Source organism: Canis aureus, chromosome 28, assembly GCF_053574225.1.
Source record: "Canis aureus isolate CA01 chromosome 28, VMU_Caureus_v.1.0, whole genome shotgun sequence".
NCBI lineage: Eukaryota > Metazoa > Chordata > Mammalia > Carnivora > Canidae > Canis > Canis aureus.
This window is the reverse complement of record NC_135638.1, coordinates 34707407-34735171: the sequence shown is the minus strand read 5'-3', so window position 1 is coordinate 34735171 and position 27765 is coordinate 34707407. Positions and strand designations below refer to the sequence as shown.

The 27765-nt window shown below is 39.4% G+C and overlaps 2 long non-coding RNA genes across 2 annotated transcripts in view; one reads left to right on the top strand and one right to left on the bottom strand.

Annotated features, from left to right (window-relative positions):
- LOC144300636 (uncharacterized) overlaps positions 1 to 7817 on the top strand; it is a 36041-nt gene extending 28224 nt beyond the window's left edge. Inside the window, exon 3 of the long non-coding RNA XR_013367408.1 lies at positions 7536 to 7817. This is a non-coding gene — a long non-coding RNA (uncharacterized LOC144300636). The remainder of the gene's footprint in view (positions 1 to 7535) is intronic.
- On the bottom strand, positions 1887 to 27765 carry LOC144300637 (uncharacterized). The gene is made up of 7 exons (XR_013367409.1): positions 24945 to 27765; positions 16682 to 17298; positions 11535 to 11648; positions 10336 to 10478; positions 8244 to 8338; positions 7279 to 7330; positions 1887 to 7098 (listed from the first exon to the last, which is right to left on the bottom strand). It is a non-coding gene; the product is annotated as an uncharacterized LOC144300637 (long non-coding RNA).

The following is a 27765-nucleotide window of genomic DNA, read 5'->3' as shown; positions in this document are numbered from 1 at the left end:
GCTACTAAGACAGAAACACCGAAACACACACTTTGGACAGACTTTACAGCAACAAAACGAACTGTGCAGGCTAACCCATTAAATAATGTTATTCTTTCATCAAAAAATATCAGTTTCTCCACCTTCTGCCTCTTATTTTCTAAAGCAGAGAAAAATAAAATGTCTAGGTGGATGAAAGATTAGCAGCCCTAAGTGGTAATGGGCCCTACTTCACATGCATGGGGCTTCTGCTGAGGAAGACACTTGTCTCCTCTAGTTATGATAGCAGGTTAGGCTCCACTGCCATTTCTGATATTGCTTTGGAGGAGCTATATTTATTATACATCATGCATGTATTTATTCATTTATGGCAAACATCTTTGGAGCAGGCACTCTGAGATAGTCAAATGAGCAAAACACAGATGAGCTCAAGGTCCAAATAAGGATCTAAGTTTATAGTCAGATACACTTCAGTTCATTGGGATGGGCAAGGACCCATCTCACTGCATCGAGACTAACAGTGCCCTTGGGGCTGCAGATAAGATGTGATCAAGCAAAATTTTATAAAAAGTCAATAGGGATGGGTCTTGAACAAAAATGGGAATTCTTCAGGCATTTGGAAGAGCAACAAATTGCCCTTACCCAGGGCCATTCCCCAAGCAAAGTGATCCATCTTCGTGTCCTTCTGATTCTTACCCCAGCCAGGGGGCAACAGGCTGTCCACATGCACTGTCACTATGGCTTACTCATTTTACCTCTTCTTAGGGAAATATCCTCTTGGAGTAGGAAGAATGAAAGATGTGATGATGGCAGGTGGCAGCCACTATGAGATGGCTGTGGGTCCCCACAGCCACAGGGGTCCTTGGAGGCCACAGGCTAAGAACACAGCCATTAGTGCTACATCTGATTTTTACCCAGATCCCTCACCTCAAAAGAATTCAAGAGGCTAGCAACATTTCAGGGATGAAACAGGCAAAATAGCAACTCTTCATCTTTGTGCAGAACTTACTGTTATTTAAGTAGAAAGTTAGAATGGGGCATGTCTCAGAGGTCTGTAAGTTTCCCAGGGTTTACTGTTAAAACACAAACCCTGATCTCATGAAGGTATCTCCTAGAAAAGCTTCATACTTTCAGTTTTCATGGATCCAAATATTAGTATATGCAGGACGCCTGGGTGGCTCAGTGGTTGAACATCTGCCTTCGGCTCAGGGTGTGATCCTATGGTCCTGAGATGGAATTGAGCATCAGATTCCTGCATGGAGCCTGCTTCTCCCTCTACCTATGTTTCTGTCTCTGTCTCTGTCTCTGTCTCTGTGTCTCTCATGAATAAATAAAATCTTTAAAACAAACGAATAAAAATCCAAATATTAGTATATGCAATTTGTTAAGACCCCTGCCTTCTAGGTATTAGGTATGGATGGCTCTTTGGAACACCCAGAACCTTTTGGCCCAGCCAGGAGGTCTACCAGATGGAATCTCCGGTCAGTTTACATATATGAAAGATGAATGTGAAACAAAGGACAGGGGCACTGGTGAATGCAGAATGGAGAGGAGAGACATTTCCAGTTGTCAGTCCTGAGGGTCCTTGCACCTACTGTTCCTTCTGCCTGTGGGGCTCTTACCCCCAGTGCCTTCAAGGTGCACTCCTTCTCATCTTGGGCTTCATCTGACACCTGCTCAGAAAAGCTTTCCCTAACTACCAGCACTGCCCCTATATCCAGAGATTGTTCTTTTCTCAGCACCTTGTTGCAATTTTTATCATCACTGCATAATGATCTTGATACTATGGGGTAAGTTACTTTCATTCTGTGTCTCCCATTAGATTGTCTGTCTTCTTCACTGCTAAACAAGCGGAAAGTGTCTGGCACAAAGAAGGATCCAGTTGATCCTTGACACGTGGTGCCAGTTTGAGGAAACAGGTAGGAGCCAGGGAAGGAGGAGCTTCAGTCTCTCTGGAAGCGGTTTTGGGGAGCTGGCCCTGCAAGCTCAAGATATAGCCTGTAAATGAATTTCTCTCTCAAAAGTAACTCAGTCACTCACTGCTCCTTATGCTCTGAAATAAAGGTTCCAAAAATATTAACCACGAGGAGCAACGTGAGACATCATTGCAATTGATATTTTAAAGAGGAAGAGGAAACCCTCTCTTTTTAAAGCATTTTCATCTCCACCAGGTGATTACTTCTCTGTGGACTGATAGTTTTATTTCTGTAGAATATTTGAAGATAACCTGAGTCTGCCAAGTACAATATAAACATGAAATTGCTTTATACTGAATCTAAGGGTTGGGAGGATTACTATAATTTGAGAACCATGATAAAATAAAATGAACAGGACATTAAAGTAACTGCGACCAGTTATTTTAGAGAGAACCCCACCGGGATTAATGAAGGTTAAACTTTAATTCGGTTAGAAGCACAACTTTTGAAGACATGAGGAAAATACTTATCTATGAATGCACACATTGCCAAAGGGAATGAAGTATGAGCTAAAGGGGCCTTCCTTTAAGAAAATACAAGTTTCACCTTCATCTTGAAAATAAGAGCTTCTAGAGAGTGTCTTTTTATCAGCCGTCCCTTTGGTATGAGCACGGGGCCCCTAGTTAGATAAATGAGAGTAGTACATGTTCATGCAGAGGGTGTAGGCGTCTCTGTCCATCACCATTCCAGACAGCCTGCTTTTTAAGGTTGCCTTTTGTGAATGTTCGCTTGTGGATGTAATTTGGCATGTCGAGGGGAGGGGAGAAGCACTGTAATATATTCCGCTGATTCTTCAGCTTGGAAGTGATGAAGTGAACTGAAACTAATTCAAGGCTCTACTTTACATTTTTGGCAAATGAGCAAATATGCAGATTCGTACCAAACAGATGTGTCTGCCAGTTACCCCAGTAGCAGTTCCAGAAGATGAGGTTCACTGAGCTAGTGCTCCAATTAGTGAGAACATCGTAACAAGTATATAATTATTCTGCAACCTGTTGAGCTTTCATCTGCTATCAATTTCATTTCATTTAAGCCCAATTCAGGCTGAACTTGCAGTGAACTCTATCATTTCAATTGGAGCTCATAGATTGGCACAACTTTTGTGTCTGACATGTGCTTTGAGGTGGTGGTCAGGAAATTGCCTTTGAAACGGTCACAGTTTGTATTCACGTGGTCTCTCTGACTGATTATAAAGCTTTCTGGGCACTGCAATCAGGATTATTTACAGTACTCTCCAATATTACCATAGTAAATTGCTTCCAGTGGCGGGGGGACGTGCATTCTGAAAGAGAGAGGGTAGTTTAATAGATATCTTGTGTTAGCTTTCAGTCTACTCATGCAGTTAACCGGTCTGTCACAAGGCACCTGGTGCTGTGCTGGAGATACAGAGCTGCTAAGATGTGGTTTCTGTGATCGTGGAACTCAGAATGAGAAAGGAAGTCCAGTAACCCAGACAGATTTCAGCACAATGAAATTTGAGGGGGCAGAAAGTGAAGGAATAAACTAGACATCCTGGAAACATTGAAAATTCGGTAAGTGAGCACACCTGGAGAGGTCTGGGAAGGCTTCCCAGAGGAGAGGATATTTGAGAAGAGTCTCCAAGGGTTTTAAAAAAAATTTCCAGGTAGAAGAAGAATGGAGATAAGGGGTGAACTCCAGGTCAAAGAGACACATGCAAGGACATGGACCCATGAAAGAACAGGATATACTTTAAAAACACTGAGACTTCAACAAAGAAAACATGAGAAACTAAGGGAAGAGACTGGAACAAAGGGTCCCAAACATCTTGGTTTATTGCAACTTACATATCTCAGTCATTTTTCAGGCACCTTGAGGCCAAAGGGAATAGCTAAAAGCTTCATTTATGAAATAGCATTTAATCCAAATGATTTATTTAGTTATTTAATGTTTAGTTCAAATAACATTTAATTTGCAACAAAGAAAAAATATTTATTTCATTCTTAAAGAACTACAATTACTTATTTGGGGAATGTGTGTATCAGGCGGGCTACCCTAGAGCCTCTCAGATCTTTGAATCAGATTGAACACAGCCATGCTGCTTCCCATTCCACATTGGTTTTCATGCAGTATTTGGCACTTTATCAGAGCTCCTGCCAACATCCCAGTTTCACAAAGATATTTATTCAACAGATTGTGTCACCATCTAATGTTGAAACTGTAGCCTGTCCTTAACTAGTAGCACTTAGTTTAGAATATCTTGAACTCATAAATTTAAAACATTCCTGCACTGCCCCTATAGTTTTCTTGCAGTAGATCAATGGAACAGAATAGAGAACCCAGAAATAGGCCCTCAACTCTATGGTCAACTAATATTCGACAAAGGAGGAAAGACTATCCGCTGGAAAAGGACAGTCTCTTCAATAAATGGTGCTGGAAAAACTGGACAGCCACGTGCAAAAGAATGAAACTAGACCATTCTCTTACACCATACACAAAGATAAACTCAAAATGGTTGAAAAATCTAAATGTGAGACAAGAATCCATCCAAATCCTAGAGGAGAACACAGGCAACACCCTTTTTGAACTTGGCCACAGCAACTTCTTGCAAGATACACCTATGAAGGCAAGGGAAACAAAAGCAGAAATGAACTGTTGGGACTTAATCAAGATAAAAAGGTTCTGCACAGCAAAGGAAACAGTCAACAAAACTAAAAGACAACCTACAGAATGGGAGAAGATATTTGCAATGACATATCAGATAAAAGCCTAGTATCCAAGATCTATAAAGAATTTATTAAACTCAACACTCAAGAAACAAACAATCCAGTCATGAAATGGGCAAAAGACATGAACAGAAATTTTACCAAAGAAGACATATGCATGGCCAACAAGCACATGAGAAAATATTCCGCATCACTTGCCATCAGCAAAATACAAATCAAAACCACAGTGGGATCCCAGCTTACACCAGTGAGAATGGCGAAAATTAATAAAACAGGAAACAACAAATGTTGGAGAGGACGTGGAGAAATGGGAACCCTCTTGCACTGTTGGTGGGAATGTGAACTGGTGCAGCCACTCTGGAAAACTGTGTGGAGGTTCCTCAAAGAGTTAAAAATAGAGCTACCCTTCGACCCAGCAATTGCACTACTGGGGATTTACCCCAAGATACAGATGCAGTGAAAAGCTGAGACACCTGCACTCCAGTATTTATAGCAGCAGTGTCCACAGTAGTCAAACTGGAAGGAGCCTCAGTGTCCATTGAAAGATGAATGGATAAAGAAGATGTGGTCTATGCATACAACGGAATATTACTCAGCCATTAGAAACGACAAATACCCACCATTTGCTTCAACTGGAGGACCTGGAGGGTATTATGCTGAGTGAAATAAGTCAATCAGAGGACAAGCATCAAATGGTTTCACTCATATGGGGAATATAAGAAATAGTGAAAGGGATTATAGGGGAAAGGAGGGAAAATGAGTGGGAAAGATTAGAGAGGGTGACAAAACATGAGAGACTCCTAACTCTAGGAAATGAACAAGAGGTAGTGGAAGGGGATGCAGGGGGATAGGGTGACTGGGTGACGGGCACTGAGGGGGGCACTTGACAGGATGAGCACTGGGTGTTATACTATATGTTGGCAAATCGAACTTCAATAAAAAATATATTTAAAAAAATAATTTTCTTGCAGTCTCCAAAGGCACTCAGTGCTCAGTTTCGGAACCACTGGGCTAGTGAATAAGGTTGAAATCAAACCACAGACAACTTTATATATCGGGAGATATTTCTAAAATACAAATGTGATATGGCCATGACAATGAAGATATAGTCAGCCAGCAACATTTTTGAATGAAATTTGTAAACATGATTTGAAAATATGTAGATGATACTAGGCAAATAAACATGTTCACATCCTTCATGCATACTAAAATACTTCTGTTATGTCTTACTCTTAATCTACCATGGCTTTTGGACTAGCCAGACTAATGTAAGGTATGGTATCAAGGACTCTTGACAAGCCTGTCAGCATTTGTTCAACTAAAATGAGCTCTCAATTACATGTACTTTAAAAAACTATTAACTTTTCTGCCAGGGTTCATAGCAGCATTATTTGTGATAACCAAAACATGGAACAACCCAAATGCCCATCAACTGATGGAGAGATGAACAAATTGTAGTATAGACATACAATGGAATATTAGCCATTAAAGAGAACAAAGTAGAGTTGTCTGCAAGGCTCAGTGGTTGAGCATCTGCCTTTGGCTCATGTCGTGATCCTGAGGTCCTGCAATCAAGTCCCACATCAGATTCCTACATGGGGCCTGCTTCTCCCTCTGCCTATGTCTCTGCCTCTCCCTCTGTGTCTCTCATAAGTAAATATTTAAAAAAAAAAAAAAAAAAAGAACAAAGTGCTGATAGATGCCACAACGTGGAAGAACCTTGGGAATGTTATAATCACAAAAAGTCACATTCAAATAAAAGTCATTCATTTGAAATGCCCAAAACAGACAAAGTAGACAAGTCCATAGAGACAAAAATGATTGCCAGGGGCTGGAGGGAAGATTGGGGGATGACTGCTAATGGGCATGAGATTTCCTTCCGAGGTGATGAAAATGTTCTGGAATTAGACTGTGGTGACAGTCACACAATTCAGAATACATTAAAAACCACTGAATTGCATACTTTTAAAGAGTGGATTTTATGATATGTGAACTAACATTGCAAGGGGAAAAACTAGAGATCGCGTCCGTTACCCAGACCTTCATTTCCCACTCCAGCCCCCTCAAACTCAAAGATTCCCTCTTGTCTCAAACGGGCGGCAATGGAAGCCGCCAGCCCCCAAATTTACAGGTGCTTGTGTCCTCGGGGTTTCATGAGGGACCTAGACAAGGGCAAGGCATTTTTCTGAATCTGAATCTGACAAGAACATGTCCCCACAGAAGTGCCTTCCCTGACTAGGGGTTGCCATTGCTCCCCTCTCCTCTCCTGTTCCTGTGGCTTCCTCTATGGCGCTGACATGTTCACCTCACATGAGTTCCAGGAAGTGAAGGAAGGAGCCAACCAATTGATGAAAATCCCCTCTGTTTTTGACATATTTGACAGGCATGGGAGCACTGGGCAAAGGGTACAGGAGACCTGGCAGGGACAAACTTCATCGGGTCCATTTCAAAAGGCCATTCTAGAAAATGTCAAAAGAAAGAGCTTGTTATTCATCAGTCTACTTTAACAAGTCACCATAAGCCACCATACTGCCATAATCTTCAAGTTATGTACCTCACCTCACACCTGCGGCCACAAATTGCAGTCTACTAATCCTAGAATGAGGACTTGAGGTCCTCTATTCCTCTTTTCCACTTACTTGTAATGTTTCAGAAAACTTCTTTGATATTTTTAGGTCTTTATTGCACCATCTGGGAAGAAGAGATAAGATTAGTTTTATTGGTTAGTACTCAGAAAGCATTTTTGTTTTTCAGTGAAGAGTAACTACATTGAAAAAAAAAACTGAGTAATAACTCTAAGGTCAGTGTATACAGAACACCCAAACCATGGCAATGACTCGTGCAGGAATATAATCATCAATCATCCTCATACTGTCTCCCATCCTCTTGTACACAGGAGAAGCGCCCTGCCCACTGGATGATAGCCAGATCTTCCAAAGTGGTTTGGCCACATTTGCACTAGAGCCTGTTCAAGATAATCTACTGAGTTTACAGGAAGAAAGTAGTAGAATTTACTTATTTCTTTTTACATTTCTGTTTATCTTATCCTTTCTTATTGTTTATGTTTTTTCCTAAAGCTTGGATTTCCATTTCAATTCTTCCATAGTGTTTTATTCAAATTTCATATTTGAAAGCCTTATTATGGATTACCATAAATAAATGAAAGTTAATACTTGAATTTGGTTGCTCGCTTATTTCCAATGAATCTAAAGTTCTACATTTTTTTTTCAGTGCGTGGGTTGACTTATCATTACCATTATTAAGCGTACACCACTGAGGAAAATGATCGGATTTCCTCTAATTAGACACATTGAAGTTTGGCTAAACCACTGTTATAAAATACATATCACAATAAAGTGAGTCCAGTGAATTTTGTGGCATCCCAGTGCCTATAAAAGTTGTGTTCACCCCAAATCATAGTCTATTAAGTGTGTAATAGCATTATGTCTTAAAATAAAAAGTACATACCTTAATTTAAAAATACTTTATTGCCAAATAAAAAGGTGAGCCATCATCTAAGCTTTCAGTGAGTCATAGTCACTAGTCACAAACCCCCATTAAAAATCTGATAATAATGAAAAGTTTAAAATATTGTGGGAATTACCAGAATGTGACATAAAGACATGACGTGAGCAAATGCTGTTGGAGAAATGAGGTCTGTAGACTTGTTTTAATGCAGGTTTGCCACAAACCTTCAATCTGTGAAAAAACACAATACGTGCAAAGAGCAATAAAGCAAAATGGAATAAAACAGGGCATGCCTGTATATTACATGAAAAGTAAAAGAAAAATTGGAAATGTTTAGCTTTACATATTTGGTACAGTTCTTTTTTTTGAGTTCCTATATCCTTAGATGACTACACTTATTGCCAAAAAGACCCAGGACACAGCACTAATTTCACCATGACTTGTCTTTTTTTATAGATGAAAATGCTGAAAAAGCTTTACTCACCTAAATAAGTAGATGGTAGTGAAGGCATTTTAGTGTAGCAACATCACTCAACTGCTGGATTCTCCCTGAGTTATATTTCCCCAAATTAGCATAGTTATGTATCCTCAAAATGTATTTTTAAATGATCTATCAGCTGACAACTCAATCAAGTTCTCCTTCAAATTTGCTATAAGCCAAGAACTGGAAACCACCCAAGCTATAAAGGAATAGCTAACCACTCACTAGAATCTATCACTCTCTTAGACACATCAATATTTCAAATGGTTCCCTTGTGCAAAGATTTTAACACTTGAAAGCAATGTACTATAATAAAATTTGGGATGGGGGGAGAGATATGTTATTCCTCTGGAAAGCAAGAAAGGGGATCCTTACAAAAGGGGAGGTGGCAAAGAAGAAGTGAGAAAACATCTAAACTATGAGGACCTTTTCAGGCAAATCAACTGGTCTAAGAGTTGATGGCCTTGAAATGGGCCACCGTAAAGCTCTCCACGCCCACACACCATAGAACGCCTTCTACACACCCACACCTCCAACTCCAGCTGTCTAGGCTGGATAGCTACTGGGTAGAGAGAAGAGAGAAGTGCTGAGCCCCAAGCCTGACACCTGCTGGAGAAACTGACAAACGAGCAATCTCCTATGGCAAGCTAGCTAAGGAACATAAAAGAAGAGGAGCGTCCAATGATCAATATTAAATGCTTTCGGATTTTGTCTCTAAATGATGTTTGTCTCCTCAAACCTTCCTAAAATCTGCCAGACACAAGTGTATCACGATAGGGGGCTTGTTGAAACCAGCCAAAGAAACCAAATTCTACTTTGCAACAGCACAGAACAGAGAGAAGAGAATAGCTGAAGGGGAGAGACCCAGAGAAGTTTGAGAACGGCATCAAAGCAGCAACTTTGAGCCAGAATTGACTGTGGGTATAAAAGCCTCTGGGAATCTGCAAAGATTTGGGGGAAGATGTTGGATTTTGTCCAGGAGGTGAAGCAAGAGTTTATATTAATCTTGCCTTGATCTCAGAGAACAAGACAACCTCATCTAAAGTCTAAGTTAGTTAGGACAAATTAACACCTGGAACAAAGTGGGGAGAAGTCAAGGTCTGCAACCACTGGGTTCAACCAAAGTCCTGTAGCCACTAAACCAAAGGTTGGCAAGAAAACATACCCAAAACGTCCTGCTCTGTCACTTACCCTCTGGTGACCTGGGAAAATCATTGCCCTATGGCTCACTGTCCTTATATGTACTAGTTATACCTATCTCGTTTATCTCTTGTGACGATCAAGCAAGATCATGTCTATAGCACATAGCTCACAACTGCTATTGGCTATTATTACTATTATTAACTGTTAGTTTTATTCTTGTATTCTCTGCAAAAATAGCATATGTCCAGATTTCCTTTACATACCTTCTAGAACTCACCACTTATTCATTTAGCAGATTTTTTATGAAATGTCTTATATGCAAGACACAATAAAAACAAAAACCTAAGCCTGGGTGACTCAGTCAGTTAAGCATCCAATTCTTGATTTCAGCTCAGGTCGTGATCTCAGCGTCCTGAGATCGAGTCCCTCATCCATCTCCTTGCTCAGCAGGGAGTCTACTAGAGATTTTTTTTCCCCTCTCCTTCTTCCTCTGCTCCATCATGTGCACAAGCACATGCTCTCTCTCTCTTTCTTTAAATAAATAAAATCCTTTAAAAAAAATTTAATGTTTTACATATTACAGCAGTCTCCTCTTATCAGTTACCTGTGGTCAACCGTGGTCTAGAAGCAGATGATCTTTCTTCTGTCATATCAGAAGGTCAAGAGTAACCTAAAGCTCTGTCACAGTGCCTATGTCATTCACTTCACTTCATCTCATCACGTGGACATTTTATCATCTTGCATCATCTCAAGAAGGGTGAGTACAGTGCAAGATATTTTGAGAAAGAGAGATTGTTATTCATTTATAAATTAAACTTTATCATGGGTATGTATATATGTATAGGAAAAAACATAATATATATAGAGTTCAATACTGTCCATGATTTCATGCATATGCTGGAGGGTCTTGGAATGTATCACCTGTGGATAATGGAGGATTACTGTAATTGTTTTGTTTATTATTGAATCTATATCTTCATTCCTTAAGGATTTAAAGAATCAAAAAATATACATAGAGCAATTACAAGATTTTTACCCCAAAGATTAAAAAAACCATGGCAGAGGGCAAGTGGTGTCACATACACAGATAAGCAGAAAAGTCAGCGTACAGAAATATGTGCCATAATGGCCTGCACAGTTCATTATTAAAAGTGGCCCACATGTTTAATGCTGAATTTGCCCAGTTACCAAAACAAAAGCCAAAAACATGAGCAGTTGGCAACATTCACATTCTCCAAAAGACAAAACAAATATTATTTACCTAAGAGGTTATAGTTTTCAGTAGCAGCAAGAACTAAGGGAAATTATCCCAGGTGACACTGAGTGGAGGTACCAGGCATCAAGTGACACAGTGGATAGCATCCTGAAGAATATCCCTACAATAATTATGGCAATACTGCATTTCTATTTAATGATTAGAATAAAAGACATACTGGAGACTTTTGGGATCCAATGGGGAATAAAAAGTGAAGTCTCGGCCAAAGAGGGGAGTTAAGATTTCCCAGTTCTCCCACTCTAGGCAGGGGCCCATCACACTGATAGTAGAGGGTAGTGGGCTCATACAATAGCCATGGCTCCTCAAAAAACTGGATGTTTTCCCTACATGACTGCTTCTCCCAAGGTCTCTGAGGGCTTTATGCCAGAACACAATTCGGTACAAATGCTTCTCAGATCTGGCTTGGTCCCAGATAGATTTAGCTGTGGAGTGTGTGGGGTCTCAATGCAGACAGAGTGTAATGCTGCTGGTTTACTGCAGGTTTTTTGTCCCATTACAGAGATTCAGATTCAGGACCAGGGCCTTACCATTTTTAAGGAGCTCCTCAGTGATTCCATTTCACTTTGAGAAATACAGATCTAAGAAGGATGGACGAACTATAGCTCCTTGAGAATCAATCCCTCTTTCTGCCTAACATGGACCTGTAAAGGGAAGTGGGTTATGTTCAAGGCTATATTTGCTAAGGAGAGCCCGGAGTACATATTCTTGCTACAAGCTTTAATAAGAACTATATATTTTTAAAAGATTTGAGTCATCTTATAAATAATGAAAACCATAATCAGACTCACATTGGACTAGCAGATTGACAAGGAGGAACATTTCCAAGTTAAGGTCAACATTTCTTCAAAACAAAGTCCTGTGCCTGTTTCAAGTCCAAGTCCCCAAATCCTACACTGGAGAACATCCCTGATATCATTTTGGTCTAGAAAAATACAAGCTTCTCTATTTCACTATTAAAAATTTCTCAATGAGGGCAGCCCGGGTGGCTCAGTGGTTTAGCGCCGCTTTCCGCCGGGCTTGATCCTGGAGACCGGGATCTAGTCCCATGTCGGGCTCCCTGCATGGAGCCTGCTTCTCCCTCTGCCTGTGTCTCTGCCTCTCTCTCTCTCTATCTCTCATGAATAATAAATAAATAAAATATTTAAAATAAATAAACAAAAATTTCTCAATGATACACTCATGAAACAATTAATTTTAAGCAGTGTCTTGGTAAAGCCTCAGGGCAAAATTAGTTGAAAAATGTACTCCTGGATATCTAAATGAGTTATCCAACTACACATAATGGTTGATGATCAGTCAATTAAATTTTGAAAGGCATTTCCTGTAAGTATTGATAATTGGTTTTAAACAATTCTTTCTAACAGTATTTATAGAGGAGGACAACTCTTGAAACTATTTCTACTTGTGACTATAAACCTATATCTTTGGCAAATAGGACCTTAGAGTCCTAATGCATCTGAAAGTGTTTCAAATCATGAATGTACATATTTCATAAGGGGTATAAAAGAAAAGCAAAATATATTCCTCTTTTAAATTACTTATACTGATATAACTCCTCAGTAGACTCCCCTTCCAGCTAGTTTTGGATCTCACAATAGTGTTAATTTTCAAGTTATATGTACACATCAGCAACTAAAATATATAGTCAGTTTGTGTGACTTAATACTAATGAGTTCCTGTCCAAACTCAAAGGCAAAGATTATGAATCTAGTCCTTTACCTATTTTTCTACAACACCAATCACAAATTAAATAAGTTCTCAAAGGCTATTTATTAACTGAGAAATGAAACTAGTAATTTGTCAAGGAAAAATTGCTATCTTCAGATTGAATGTCCCAAATGGGTCAGTAGTTTAGGAGAGTAAAGAATTTTCCCAATTAAATATGGACGAGACCAGTGTGTTCCTAAGTGGAATCATAAGAAGGAGAAAGGCCAGAAAGTTGGGGTCTAGCCACAAAAGCACTTGTTTTAACTTGCTTTCTTTGGCTATTCTTCCATGTGAGATTTATCCAGGAAAAAAGTTGTCTTATAAAGATCTAAATCTAACCTAGAAAAATTACCCTGAGTCCAACCAGAGAGGACACTCCAACAGAGTTATTATGAACAAACAAAATAGCCATCAATTATAACAAACCATAAGGAGCTCCGGTGGCAGGAAGTATTCATCAGGTATTTTAATTAACTTTAGTGTCTAATTAATTATATAAATGAGGATGCATTATCAGATGAAATGAAGGAGGTGTGTGCAAATCTCAGGGCACTTTGTTTCCCTGAGTTATAAAACTAGAACAAGGAAGACTTTAGAGTGTCAATAAAAAATTCTATGCTTCTCCAATCTCACTGACAAAATTTATGAACAGGTAACTTGGCCCATCATTTTGCCATCAATGTATTTCAGATGCCCAAACTTAGAGCCTCTCAGACGAAATTTATTATATTTTATTTGGGAGAAGTGATAGATTTAAATAAAATCAGTGATGACCACTTCCAAATTCTATTTCATATGACAATTCATAACCTGGTCAGTTTAGGGCTTTGTTTTGTCTGTCTCTTGTTTATTTTCAAGCTAACAGAGAGTCCATGTCGAGCCAAAAATTTGGAGGGGAAATATTTATAATATTCTCCAGCTATGGAACTGATAAAGCCAATTTAAGTTGTCCACAATTTGTTGAAAAGAGGAAGACAAACTCCTCAAAGAAATTAAGGCTCAGTTTTAAGATCTTCACACTTACAGAAGTCAGCAACAAAATTGGAAAGCCCCTCATCTACCTCCTGCACTACCCCCAATCTCACTCGTCACATTTACAGGACAAAGAGCTAGCTGATACGACCATACTGACCATTCAGGCCAAGCTATCTATCCAAAGATGGGGAATAAGTAGGAAGAGGCTAACCATCTTGTCTTTAACATTAGCTTCAGGGTAGAAACCAGATTTATCCTGTGTATTCACACAGATTTATGCTTTTTTCCCAAAGAAATATTATCAATGTGATTAAAGAAAAATAATCTAGTCATTCATATTTTTGTAATAGAAAAAATAATGATATACTAATAAAACCCTGTGAGGCATATACTATCTTATATATGAGAAAACTTAGGACCAAAAAAAATTGAAAATTTTGTTTTTAACTATAAAAAATACTTTTTCGTTTAAATAAATTTAAAATAAATAAGAAAGTATCTTTGAAGTGAGCAAGTCTAACTATCCACTTAATGGTTGTAGGTGACAACACCTACAACCAGTGATTACTCTCTGAATACTTTCTGTGACTCAAGAAAATTCATTCAGCTTTTGAATAATACTAATTAATAGAGCACTTAGCAGCCTACCCAGCACACACATGGTCCTCTCCCCTCACATGGGGCATAGACCCATACGGCCTGCCCTGTGGGGAAGGCAAGGGCACAGAGTGCCCTCTGCACAGGCACACGCGGGCCTGGAAGTTACAAGGAAACCATCCCTTGCCACCTCTCTTTCACTCGCTGATCCCCAAAAAACCTTGTGAAAATAGTAAAGATGTTGAGATCTGTAGTAAAGGAAACGCAAGGGTTTCTGGTGCGCTGTCAATCCCACTTGATACAAGCATGCGTGTTATCTTGCCTGTTTGCGACTGTGGCCCAGTGCTTTACTGTAGGAGATGCCCACAATGTTGTTAGAGAGCATAACTTTATGCCGGTGTATTAACCACTTCTCTTATTTCCTGTTTCCCTTTTCTTTTTTTTTTTTTTTTTGGCATTGTTTTAATTTCAATTCAATTTGCCAACATAGAGTATAATACCCAGTGCTCATCCCACCAAGTGCCCTCCACAGTGCCTGTCACCCAGTCACCCCATCCCCCCACCCACCGCCCCTTCCGCAACCCTTTGTTCATTTCCCAGAGTTAGGAGTCTCTCATGGTTTGTCTCCCTCTCTAATTTTTCCCACTCAGTTCCCCTCCTTTCCCTTATAATCCCTTTCATTATTTCTTATATTCCTCGTATGATTGAAAGCACATGATGATTGTCCTTCTCCGATTGACTTATTTCACTCAGCCTACTACCCTCCAGTTCCATCCATGTCATGTCAAAGCAAATGGTGGGTATTCGTCATTTCTAATGACTAATACTCCATTGTATATGCATACACTACATCTTCTTTATCCATTCATCTGTTGAAGGACATTGTGGCTTCTTCCACAGTTTGGGTATTGTGGACATTGCTGCAATGAACATTGGGGTGCAGGTGCCCTGGTGTTTCACTACATCTGTATCTTTGGGGTCTTAATCAGTATAAAAAGCTTCTGTGCAGCAAAAGAAACAGTCAACAAAACTAAAAGACAACCTACAGAATGGGAGAAGATATTTGCAAATGACATATCTGATAAAGGGCTAGTATCCTAGATCTATAAAGAACTTACCAAACTCAACACCCAAGAAACAAAAAAATCCAATCATGAAATGGGCAGAAGACATGAACAGAAATTTATTTCCTGTTTCTGATGCTTTGGGGCCTTCCTGACACTGGAGGGACTGCCCCTCCCATTTTAATACAGTTCCTAGAGACTCCCTGCCTTCCAGGGTACTTTTTAAAGCAAACCAACCAATTTAGAGCCCATACTTCAACAGCTCTCCAGCTCTGAGCCAATCTCCCACAGTGGTATCAGAGAACTAGGGGCAGCCCCTGTACCCCAGAGCCCACTGAAATGACTCAAGTCAGCCAATCCTAAACCTACTTACCCTGCGTGCCTCCCTGCGTTCCTCCCTGTAGAAAGCACAATAAAGGCTCTGATCCCTGGTTTCCCTCCTGCTCCTCTGCCTCTGGATCAATTCCAGTGCTTCCCTGTGTGTCCCTGCACAGAACCATGTGCTCTCTTCTCCTGGGACTTGTGAGTCACAAACTATCTTTCCAGTGGCAATCATGGTGATCTGTTGGCCTCACCATACCTAAATAATAAAGCCTTTATTAAAACAGCTGGGCACTGAGGATTTAAATGAGAAAAAGATAGCTCCTTGGGACATTGTTAATCACAGCCCCATTAAGCAAGCAGTCAGCCAGTCAGCTACCCTGAGCTAATTTCTAGGGGGCACAGCAAGCATCACTAGACTAATTCACAAGTGTGGTCTTGGGCCATCTCAGGATCCCTAGACAGCAGAATATAAACCTGCCCCACATCCTCCAAAGTACACAGAACCCTGGAGGAGAGCTGAGAGCTGGTCCATCCTCACTGAGGCTCAGCGCCATGTGCACATGCTCACCACTTGGGGCCACGAAGCTCATGGGGAGGCCCTGAGGCCGACCAGCCAGGAGAGGCCAAAAGTCAGCAAAGACCTCAGGAATGCCAGAATGCTGTAATCAATCATGCATGGGCTGGGGCTTCCACCTAGGACCAGTGACTCCTTTTTCTATATAAATGTCAACCCTTTCACATGATGATTAAGAAGCCTTCTCATTCAGAAAGATGGAAAGAAGAGAGACCGGGAGGGAGAAGGAGGGAGAGGAAGAAAAAGGGGAGAAGGAGGAGAAGGAGAGGGAAAAGGAGCAAGAGAAAAAGAAGTAGAGGAGGAGAGAAAGGAAGGAAGGGGGGACAAAGAGAAAGGAAGAATAAATGATAAATGAAATCAGGGAGAAGAACTTTAAAATTACTTTGAACACGATTAATGTGTTAGCTTGGCAGTCCTTGCTGTAACAAAATACCTTAGATTCGATGGTTTGAACAAGAGGATGTATTTTTCCCATGTTCTAGAAGCTCCAGGTGCTGGCTAAGCTGATGTCTCCCGAGGCCTCACTCTTCAGCGTGTGGACAGCCTCCTTCCCGTTGCATCCTCACATGGCCTCTCTGTGTGGGCTCAGCTCTCGTGTTCCTCTTACAGGGACCCCAGGCAGATGCGGTTAGGACTCATTCTAACGGCCTCATCTTAACTCAGTCACCTCTTCAAAGGCCCTATCTCCAAATGCAGTCATTTTCTGAGGTCCTGGGGTCACCTGAATTTTGAGGAGACACAATTCAGCCTTAACAGTTAGTAATTTTAACCAACAGGCAATTCAGTGTGTTGGTAGAAGGCCGGGGTTTGATTCCAATGTCAGCCATTTATAAACTGTGTGACCTGAGGCAAATCTCTTACCCTCTCAGCGCTCTACTTCCTTATTTGTAAAGATTGAAGATAACAATAGCTGATTGATGAGGATAAAAAATGCACATAGAGCAGTGATAGGCATTTGTTGAGCTCAGAAAACGTTACCATCACCATAAGTATCATTATTTTAGTGGGACTTCTACTCCGAGTGAGTTGGGTCACTTAGGCTGTCCAGCTCTGAAAGAAAGCAACAGAGTGGAAAAAGAGAACTCCAAATTAAGATATTATAATTTATCTTTTTCAGTTTTGAAGACACTAAAAACTAGAGAATTTAAATGTGCTTAAGATCAAATCCTGGAAACATAGGAGCCACTTTTCTGACTAGAGTGAAACCAAATGAACCACCTTGGCCCTATAAAAAACATGGCTCTCTAATGATAGGCCTATTTCCTTCTGCAGATTCAATGTCTGGACATTTGATGGTCCGGGATAAAGACCTGCAAATTTTCATTCTCAAATTCCCTTATTACCTAGGCTCCATGCTCACTATCCCTTTTCCGTATCCTGCTTACCTGGTTATGATCAGTATAATTAATCTGTTACACTAATATTCTAGTCCAGCTTCCTCGATATTATGCCCAAACCTTGCTCGGTTGGATTAGTGTGTGTCCTCAAGACTCTTGGGTAAAATGAGCATATACATTCCCTGGGTTGAGACCATGAGCCCTGCCTGCTAAGGGTAATAATGTTGCTCTCCTCAAGCTGATATTCTTTACATCTTATCCAACATTTATTAACCAGATATAGGAGAAACTGGTTTTCTACTACTTTAAGTTGTGCCTTTTTTATGTTCAAAGTAAGATGATGAATTTCTGATATAAATGAATATTTTAGCTTATTTGGAGTTGTAAAAATAACCAAAAAGAATATAAAGCACCCGGAATGGCAGATGTTTTTATTGTTACTGTAGTCATTACCCATGTCTCTTTGCCCTGTTTCTGTATCAAGAAAACCTGTAGGTTATTAATTTAGCTTACATTTAGCTTACATTACTCTAATGCCCAGCACCCTGCACATCAGACACAAGTATTCTGGTTACTGTGGCAGATTAATAAATTAGCTTTCTAGTGTGCATGCTAGACTTCTGTGAGATTGGTTAGATCAATTATTAGTCTGATCAGTTCTGGAACACTAGTAAAACTAAAATGAGTGTGAGATTGAGGGTCAGATGCTGGAACATCATCATATGATCCTGCCATGTGGTGAGGCCTGGCCTAAGTGGCTAACCACCAGACCTCCCTGGTAGTATTGCCCTCTCCAGTCTGCTAACTGCAACAGAAGAAGGATGGGAGGTGAAGGGTTTGAGCTAAAGCCATTATGTTTTCAATCCCCATCTTAACATCCAGAATATTAGTTGACACCAAGTAAAGGAAATAATTAGAATTGCTTTCATCCTAAGATACTTTAAAGTGTAGCATATCACTTAATTATAATCTCAGCTTTGCAAACAGAGGTCAGTGAATCACAATCTTCCTTTGATAAAAAGAAAAACAAACTTTGAGATGTTAAAACTCTTGCTCTAACCATACAATTGCTATCAGGTGGAATCAGAGTCTACATAGATCATTCCATCATAAACTCCTGAAAAATAATATAGGCTTACATTTATACAAGACTTAGCCAACCTTTTTGGTACTCCTTGTTTAGAGGAAACTTTTCCCTTGCAATCATTTCTATGATGCAGTAAAACATTTAATGGCCAAGACGTCATATTGTAAAAAAAAAAAAAAAAGAAAAAAAAATAGTAAGGAGAGCAATATATTCTATGATAAATTAGAAAATTTAAGCTGAATCGTTGACCTTAAAAAGATGTTCTGGCAATGGCTGGGTAGTTCCTGTTGGACCAATCTTCCCACAAGTAACAATTAAAAACTCTGAATAAAATATTAAAACAATTACCTAAAGATACTAAAGAACAAACAAAAGCAGGAAGATACTAGAAGGAGATGGACACAGGAAGAAGGGAAGGCACTGGGTGAGTTGTCTATTTTTTTTTTTTTTTTTAATGTTGGGGGAGGTCCCAGTCTATTCCATGTGGCTAAACCTGGGATTTTTTTTTTTTTTTTTTTAAGTTTTATTGGCTGGAAGAGTAAGAGAACTGAGATTGGGCCGAACTAGCAGTTAGAAAATGAAGAGAATAATCTCAGAAACAAGAGGGCCAAAGAACCAAGTTCTGTGTATAAACACAGCCCAGACCCCTCACTAACTGCTGAATCACGCAGAGCCCAGCTCCAGGCCAGAGTGAAGCAGGGAAGACAGAGTTTGCAGTTTGAGTTCAGCAAGGTATCACCTTGCCCAAACCAAACATCAATGCTTTTTGCTATAACATAGCAGAGTCCAGAATCTATGTAGTGTATCACCCACAATATTCTGAACACATTCCAAAATTATGTGATATAGCAAAGAAACAGAGAAACATGACCTATCTATAGAAGACAACCGGCAGATACTGTGAGGTAATCTAGAGGTTGGAATTAGTAGACAAAGATTTTTAAGTGACTACTATGACTATGCCTGTAGGCATAAAGGAAAATATGCTCATAATTAATGCAAAGAGAGAAAAATCTCAGCAGAGAAATAGACATCATAAAAAAAAAACAAATGGAAATTCTATGACTGGAAAGTATAATACTTGAAAATAAAAATCCATTGGATGAGCTTAAGAGCAAATTGAGGGTGTCAGATTTTTTTTGTCAGATTTTTTTAAAAGATAAAAATAGAAATTATCCTATATGAGGAAAAAAAGATATTCTAATAAGTGAACAGAACCTTAGGTAAATGTGAGATCAGTCAGGTCATCAATACTAGTGGTGATATGTAATTGTTCCCAGATGATCTGTTAGCCAAATGTCCCAAAGATGGAATGATCCCTCATCCACTTGTAGCCAAAAACTACGAATGACCTTATTAAATATAATGCATACAACCCATCATTTTCCAGTAATACTAAGAAATTAGGTCTTAATGGCAGGATAAGCTAAAGAATGTATCATTTCTTGGAAATACATGAAGCTTGAAGAACTAAAAGTCTCCTGAAAGACATGGATTTAAAACTCATTAATGTAAAAGGGAAAGTGAAATATAAAAAGGAACTCAGTCTTTTTACAGTGGCTCACATTTAAAAGTTTTACACAGCACAATGGAGGCTAGGTCTTGACCAGGAATCAGTTGCTTGACAACCAGATTCGGCAACCTCAGCTAGTCTGGGAAGCTGTCCTTTTCCCTCTCAGCCCTGGTGAAACTCTCTGCAGCTTTAGGAAGGCAACCCCAGAAAATCAAGCAATCAATCAATAAATCAATCCATGGCATTAGCGTATTTGTAACTTGTACTAGCAAGTATGATTTGTTTCGTAATTATCACTATCTTCCTGTGCACTCTTTCCTGCTAGTTATCTGAAGCATTTGATAGAGATTCATGATTTTATTTAATGTTTAGAAGAGTTTGATTAAATAAGTGTGCAATCAATGCTTAAGCATTTGGGTAACTTAATTTGTTAAATGTGTAAGTTTTGATATATTCATCTTAGGTAGCACGTAAATACTTTGAGGAATATTAATCATTTATGCTTAATGTTTGAAGAAATGTTTAAATAAATTATAATATTAATAAAATAGACATTAAAATATAAAGAGCTGCTATTTACTGTTTGAGATGTTTTGGTCCATGGAGAAGGATCTGGTTAACAATTTTTTTTTAGAGAGAGAGAGGGCTACCACCCATGTGCATATGTGCAAGCAGAGGGGAGGGGCAGAGGGAGAGAATTTTAAGCAGGCTCCACACCCAGTGCAGAGATGATCTGAGCCAAAATCAAGAACAAAACCAAGAACTGGAGCCACCCTCCAGTTAACAATTTTTTTTTAAAGTTCTATAGCAAACAGAGACAAAACCTAGAAGGAAATACATATTTTATGTGTATTTCCAAAATATCACATTTTGTACTACTCAAATTTCAACTTAAGGGATTTCTAACTTTAGTGTCATAACTTCCATTTTCAACAAATCAGATTTGATCCAGTTCTGATAAGAGAGTAATATAATAGTGCCTCCACAACTGGAGCTACAGATAAAGGAAAAAAAGGGAAATTTTGCATTCCTGGCTGAGATTCATACTTCACAAGAAACACATTTGATATTTGATAATTTTTCTTTTGAGTGTCCATACCCAAGCTCATCTGTCAGGCTGGCAAGGGGCCCACACACAAGGTAATAACCAGCTTTCAGTGAATATAGATACTAAAATAAGAAGGCCGAAAAGAAAGATCCTTCAAACTGGCTGCAAATGTAATTTCTCTCTTCACATATCTTTTTTTTTTTTTTTCAGGATTTTTTAACCTTTATTTACCAGTTTTCAAAATAATGAGTTAATTGGTGCTCTAGTAGTATCTAAAAGTGGCTAAAAAAATATTTTTTAGTATCAGAAACTTAAAAATTTTAAGATGCAATCATTATTTCCATTTTCACCATTTTTAAGTGTACAATTCAGTATTATTAAGAACATTAACCCTGTTGTGCAACCACCACCATCACCACCCACCTCTAGAACTCTTTACATTTTCCCAAACTGAAACCCTCTACCCATTAAACAGTAACTCCCCACACTCTCCTCCCCACCGACCCCTGACAACCACTATTCTTTCTGTCTCTGAATTTGACTATTTACTCTAGGTACTTTCATAACTCAAATTATATACTTTCCATGACTGACTGATTTTACTTAGCATGTCTTCGAGGGGCATTCATGTTGCAGCATGTCTTCAAGGTGCATTCATGTTGCAGCATATGTCAGAATTTCATTGATTTTTATGGCTGAGTAATATCCCATTGTAGGTATGTATCACATTTTGTTTGGTCATTTATCCATGGATGGTCCCTTAGGTCACTTCCACCTTTTGGCAATTGTGAATGATGCTGAGATAAACATGGTTAAACATGGTTGTACAAATACCTGTTCAAATCCTGACCTCCAACTCATTGAAGTACATATCCAGACATGGATTTGCTGGATCATATGGAAATTCTGTGTTTAATTTTTCTGTGTTTAATTTTAATTTTTTAAGGAACTATCATGGTGTTTCCCAGAGTAGCTACACCAGTTTACAGTCCTACCAGCAGTGCCAAGAGTTCCTACTTTACCACATCTTCACCAGCACTTCTTTTCTGTTTTGTCTTTTTTTCATTTAATAGCCATCCAAAAAGGTGATATTTGCATTTCTGGCTGAGACTCATACCCCACAAGAAATGTGATTGATATTTGATCATTTCTTTTGACTGTCCATACCTAAGCTCATTTGTGCAAGCTTAATTGTATACAAAGGAGCCACAGCACACATAAGGGAATGGAGAGTGACTAGATACGGGGCTCCTTTTTGGGGTGATGGAAGGGTCCTGGAACTAGCTAGATGGGAGACGTGTATGACACTAGAATGAACTGAAGGCCACTTAATTGTACACTCTAAAACAGTTAATGGTTAAATTTGTGGTATGTGAATATTATCTTAATTAAAACAAAATAAAAACAGTGGAATGGGGGGGAGGAATAAAACCACTGCTGGATAAACAAGAGAATGTTTTTGAGAAAAAAAAAAACTTTTTGAAGCCAGAAGTATGATAACCAAAGGAAAGTGGCATAGCTATTTAGTAAACTGAAGTGCCAGACCTGTTTCACACTACTTCTCACTGAGGTGAGGGGGACAGAAGGGCAGTGAGTAACTTCTTCAAGACTATTCCAAATTCTTCTCAAGTTAACTTAGATATTTGTGACCGAAAAGGGAACTAAAAATAAAAACAACCAGTAATTTCACTGTGAGACCTCAAAAGCAGACACCTAAAAAATAATAGTAATAAGCAGAATGTCATCTTAGCCTTTATAAACTCAGTCACTTGTTTCTTCCCCAATGTGGGACTGAGTTCTAGTGGCTTCCAGGGCTCAAGTGAAATTTTCTCTCTGAGACCCGATTAAGTAATCAAAGTAATTAAATGATAATAAGTATAATTTTTGCCTAACAGTTTGGCAAAACTTTAAGATGGATAATACTAGTGTTGGTAATGCGTGGAACAACACACTCCCAGGCTATGGTAGTAGCAGTGGAAGTAAGATCAGTTGCCGTAGGGGGTACTTTGGTAATATATAATCAGTTTTTTAATGTGCGTGCCCTTTACCCAACAATCTTACTTCTTGAATTTATCCTAAGGAAATAACCAGAAAAGCATACAAAGTTTAATGTACAAATATGTCCATCACAGCATTATTCCTAACAGGGAAAAAATGCCAAGTATCTTTTCTCAATTCTCAATAGGGAGTTCATTAAATACATCATGGTAAAGTCATGCAATGGAATGCTGCTATATTGATTTAAAAATAATCATGAAGATCAATATTCATGATAAAGAAAAATGCCCATGATATGTTACATTTAATAAAAAAGATGACAAAACAGTATGTATATGATCACATTTTTTATATACGCATAGAAAGAAATGTTGAAATACACTCATCAAAATGTTAATAAGATTTCACTCTGGAAGGAGATAGTTTTCATTTTTGCTTTACAACTTTTGTCTAGATTTACTTCTATTAATTTTTATTGTAAGAAAAAAGTGATATTTATTTTGAGAAACAGTCTAATAAAAGAAAAAAAATGAAAAGATTTTAAGAACAAAAAATATTTCCAAGGCAAAGATACTAGTGAACTCAGCATGGGTTGACATCTCAGCTGGATCAATGGACTCTGGCCAAGGATCCCTACACTGTGAATCAAGAGTCCTTGAGAAGAGAAGTTCACCATGAGCCAGGTAGTCATTCCAATTTTTGTATATTATGCCATTTTGGTGAGTATATTGACAAACCTCCTGAAGGCAATTCTTAGGGCTCAAGGTTTAGACCAGAAGTTCTAATTGTGGCTATACACTGGAAACACTTAGAAGCTTAAAAAAAAAAAAAAAAAAAATCCTACCACCACTACCCTACCTCTACCAAAATTCTGTTGGTGGTGGGTAAGGCCCAGACATCTTATATTTGAAACACTCCAGGCAATTCTAATATACAACCTGGGTTGAGAAATAATGGTCTAGGTCCAGATTGAGACTTTTTTTGTTCACGAATTAGCATCTATGTGATTTAGAACCAAGGTTCTCAAATATGATAAATGCAGATTCCTTGGCTTTCAACTCAGATGTTCCAACTTAGTAGATTCGAGGTGGGACCAGGAATCTGAATTTTTTACAAGTACATCCCAAGTGATTCTGGTAAAAGTGATAGAAGAGTGTTTGAGCTTAAGACAAAACAAAACAAACAAAAACTTTCTAACAAAGGATTGCACATTTTACAAGACATTTATAGTAGAAGATTTGGTGTGCTTCTAGTTAGGACAATCTCTTAAAAAAGACAAGGCCATCAGAAATATTTTTACCTTGGATCCCCGGGTGGCTCAGCGGTTTAGTGCCTGCCTGCCTTTGGCCCAGGGCGTGATCCTGGAGTCCCAGGATTGAGTCCCACGTCAGGCTCCCTTCATGGAGCCTGCTTCTCCCTCTTTCTGTGTCTCTGCCTCTCTCTCTCTCTCTCTCTCTTTCTCATGAATAAATAAATAAAATCTTTTAAAAAAAAGTATTTTTACCAAAAAATCTAATACTGGAAAGTATTTGGACTTTTAAGAAGTTGCTTCTACGGAGGTTAAACAACACTGACAGTGACACAGGATGGAAGATTTCTATTATTTTATTGTGTTTTATTTTATTTTATTTACTCTTCAAGCACATAATTTAAGGGTACTAGAGCAAGCTGCCCCCAGAGCAGCAGTGTGACAAGGAAAGAGTCACTACTTACCAGAGTGCTGCCCTCTGGCATGAAGAAAATTACTTTCTTCTTGCTGCTACTCAAAGGACACTGGCTTCCCATTTTTCAGACTTTCTTCTCTCAGAAGATTTCTTCTCAGAAATCTGAGAAGCTAAGAAAGAAAACAACACTCCTATGATCTAATGGGAAAATTTTTTAAATGTTCTGAAATGGATGAAGAGTAAGTTAGAAACTCACTTCTTGGGAAAGTCTTCTTTCAGAACCTCTCAATGCTCTCCAGGTCCTTTTTGGGAAAAAAATCAAGAGAAAAAATTATGGAATAATGGCTCCTCAATATAGTCCATTCAACCAAGCTCATGTTAGGTTCAAAAGATTTAAGGTTGGTGAACATGATACACCACACATATTCACATTGTAGATGGTAAATAAATGGAACAGTAGTCCACGATGATAAAGCCATATTTCTCCTTCCTTGCCTCATTCTTAGTCCCAAGGCCAAAGAGATGGCAGAAGAGAAACTAAAGACCTACAAAAGTAGAATAGGAAGCCATGTAGCTCTGGCATGTAAAAGAATTCTGGACGTCTGGCTCCTGAGGCTTGTAGGGGAACCATCCTCTTCAACCAGTTGCTTTTTGCTCACGAGGCACCTCTGATATGGCAGACCAGAAAATAGATGAAGGTAACAGGAAAGGAAGCCATGGGCGAGCTGTTCAGAACTGGCTCCAGAACTCTAGGATCTTTCTGACATGTCCCGCCAATTTCTCTAGAAGAGCCAAAGGTAGAAACTTGACAGATGTTCTGTGGAAGAAACCAAATTATGCATTTGTCTGGTTCCCCTTGCGCTGTCTCTGAAAGGGGCGCTTAGATTTAGGAGGGAATCATTGGATTTCAAGGGCAAGTATTTATTTATTTATTTATTTATTTATTTATTTATTTATTTATTTAAAATATTTAATTAATTAATTTATTTAGAGAGATCATGCCTGAGTAAGGGGGAGGGGTAGAAGGGGAGGGAGAAGCAGGCTCCCTGCCAGGCAGGAAGCCCGACTCAGGGCTCATCCTAGGACCTGGGAATCATGACCTGAACATGACACTTAACCAACTGAGCCACCCAGGTGGGTGGGTATTTAGAAAGGATTTATTTGAATCACAGTTACTAGATATGTGTTCATTGTCCAAGCACTGGCCAAAGCTAAAGAGGTCAAGGCAAGAATGAGAATTATGTTATCTTCATTTACATTCTTCCCAGCCTAAGTAGCCCCAACATCTTGAAAAGAAAATCAACAAAAAATAGTGTTTCTGCTTCACTCTTTCTCACCGGCAAATCCCCACCCATCATTCGTTCTACCTGAGGAGAGACAGCATTCTGTAGGTGAGAGAATCGGAGATAATAGAAAATATGTATATTGGCCTCTGTCCTTGGTTCCTGGCACAGAGCTCCTAAAACCCTTGTCATTTCTTAAGTGATAAGAGTACTAGGAGCATCTTTTATTCTAATGAAGTGACTCTGAGTGGGGCCGTGGATGACTCCTGAATGGGGGCTGGCCACCAGAAAACCAAGCCATGATTGGAAGCTTGGGATTTCCAGCCCTGTTCCCCATCCTTCAGAGTGGGAGAGGGGCTAGAAATGGAGTTAATTGATTATGTCCAAGTGAGGAAGCCTCCATCAAATCTCAACAGTATAGCCTTCAGAGAGCTTCCAGATTGGTGAACACATCCACATCTGGAAGGTGACACACCCCAACTCCACAAGTACAAAGCCTCCTGCACTCAGGACCCTCCTAGACCTCCTCCTACATCATCTCTTCATTTGGCTGCTCATCTGTATCCTTTATTACATGCTTTAATAAACTGCTAAATGTAAGTGTTTCCCTGAGTTTTGTGAGCCACTCTAGCAAATTCATCAAACTCAAGATGGGGATCTTGGGAACCTCTGGTTTGCAGCCAAGTAAAGCAGAAGTTGTGGGTGACCTGGGACTTGCTGCTTCTGATTGGCATCTGAAGTGGGGAGAGAGCAGTCTTGTGGGCCTAAGCCCTAAAACTTGAGAGTTACATTACCTCTGGGTGGACAGTGTCAGAATTAGGTTAAGTTGTAGGACACCCAGCTGGTGTGGCAGAGAATTGCTTGGTGGCAGGAAACCTCCCTACATTTGGTGACCAAAGTGAAGTGTGGCTGCAATGTGAGAGGAGAGGAGCCACATGAGGGGAATGTTGGAGCTGTTTTGTTACACAGAGCACAACAGTGGTCTCAGAGAATTTTCCTCATGTTTTCTGATATCACTCAGTCCCTCATGAAGAAAGCTCTTCACTGAAGGCCCATGCATGTTTCCATGACTGGGCAGAACAGATCTTAACATAAAAGTCAGTCCCTGGTGGCATACAAATGCTCCTTTCCCTGATGGAATGAGGAGCAAGAAGTTTGTGTTTGGACTTATTGTCCATGTTTGGTCCTCCTACCATCCCTGCTCACTGCCACAAATGTTTTGTCCCCACTGCACTCGAGCTCTGCAGGAAGACACTGATGAAATAAGCTGGCTGCTTTGCATTCCTCATAAACCAAGGGACTCAAACACCAAATTTAAACCCCAAAAATAGTATCATCAGTGCAGTATCACAAACCATGTTGTGCTTTTTCCTGGTCCCCTCTCTGTGTTTAGGAAGTCATGACAACCCATCTGGCCTGATAGTGAGGACATGTGTCCTTGTGGTTAGATGTCTAACAGGTGAGTCCTTCACAGTCCTGGGCTCAAATTCCAACTCTACCACTTCCAGCGTGTGACATTGGGGAAATTGCTTATCCTCTGTCAGTCTCGAGTCCTGCATCTGTAAAGGGGGCTGTGAACAGATGGCA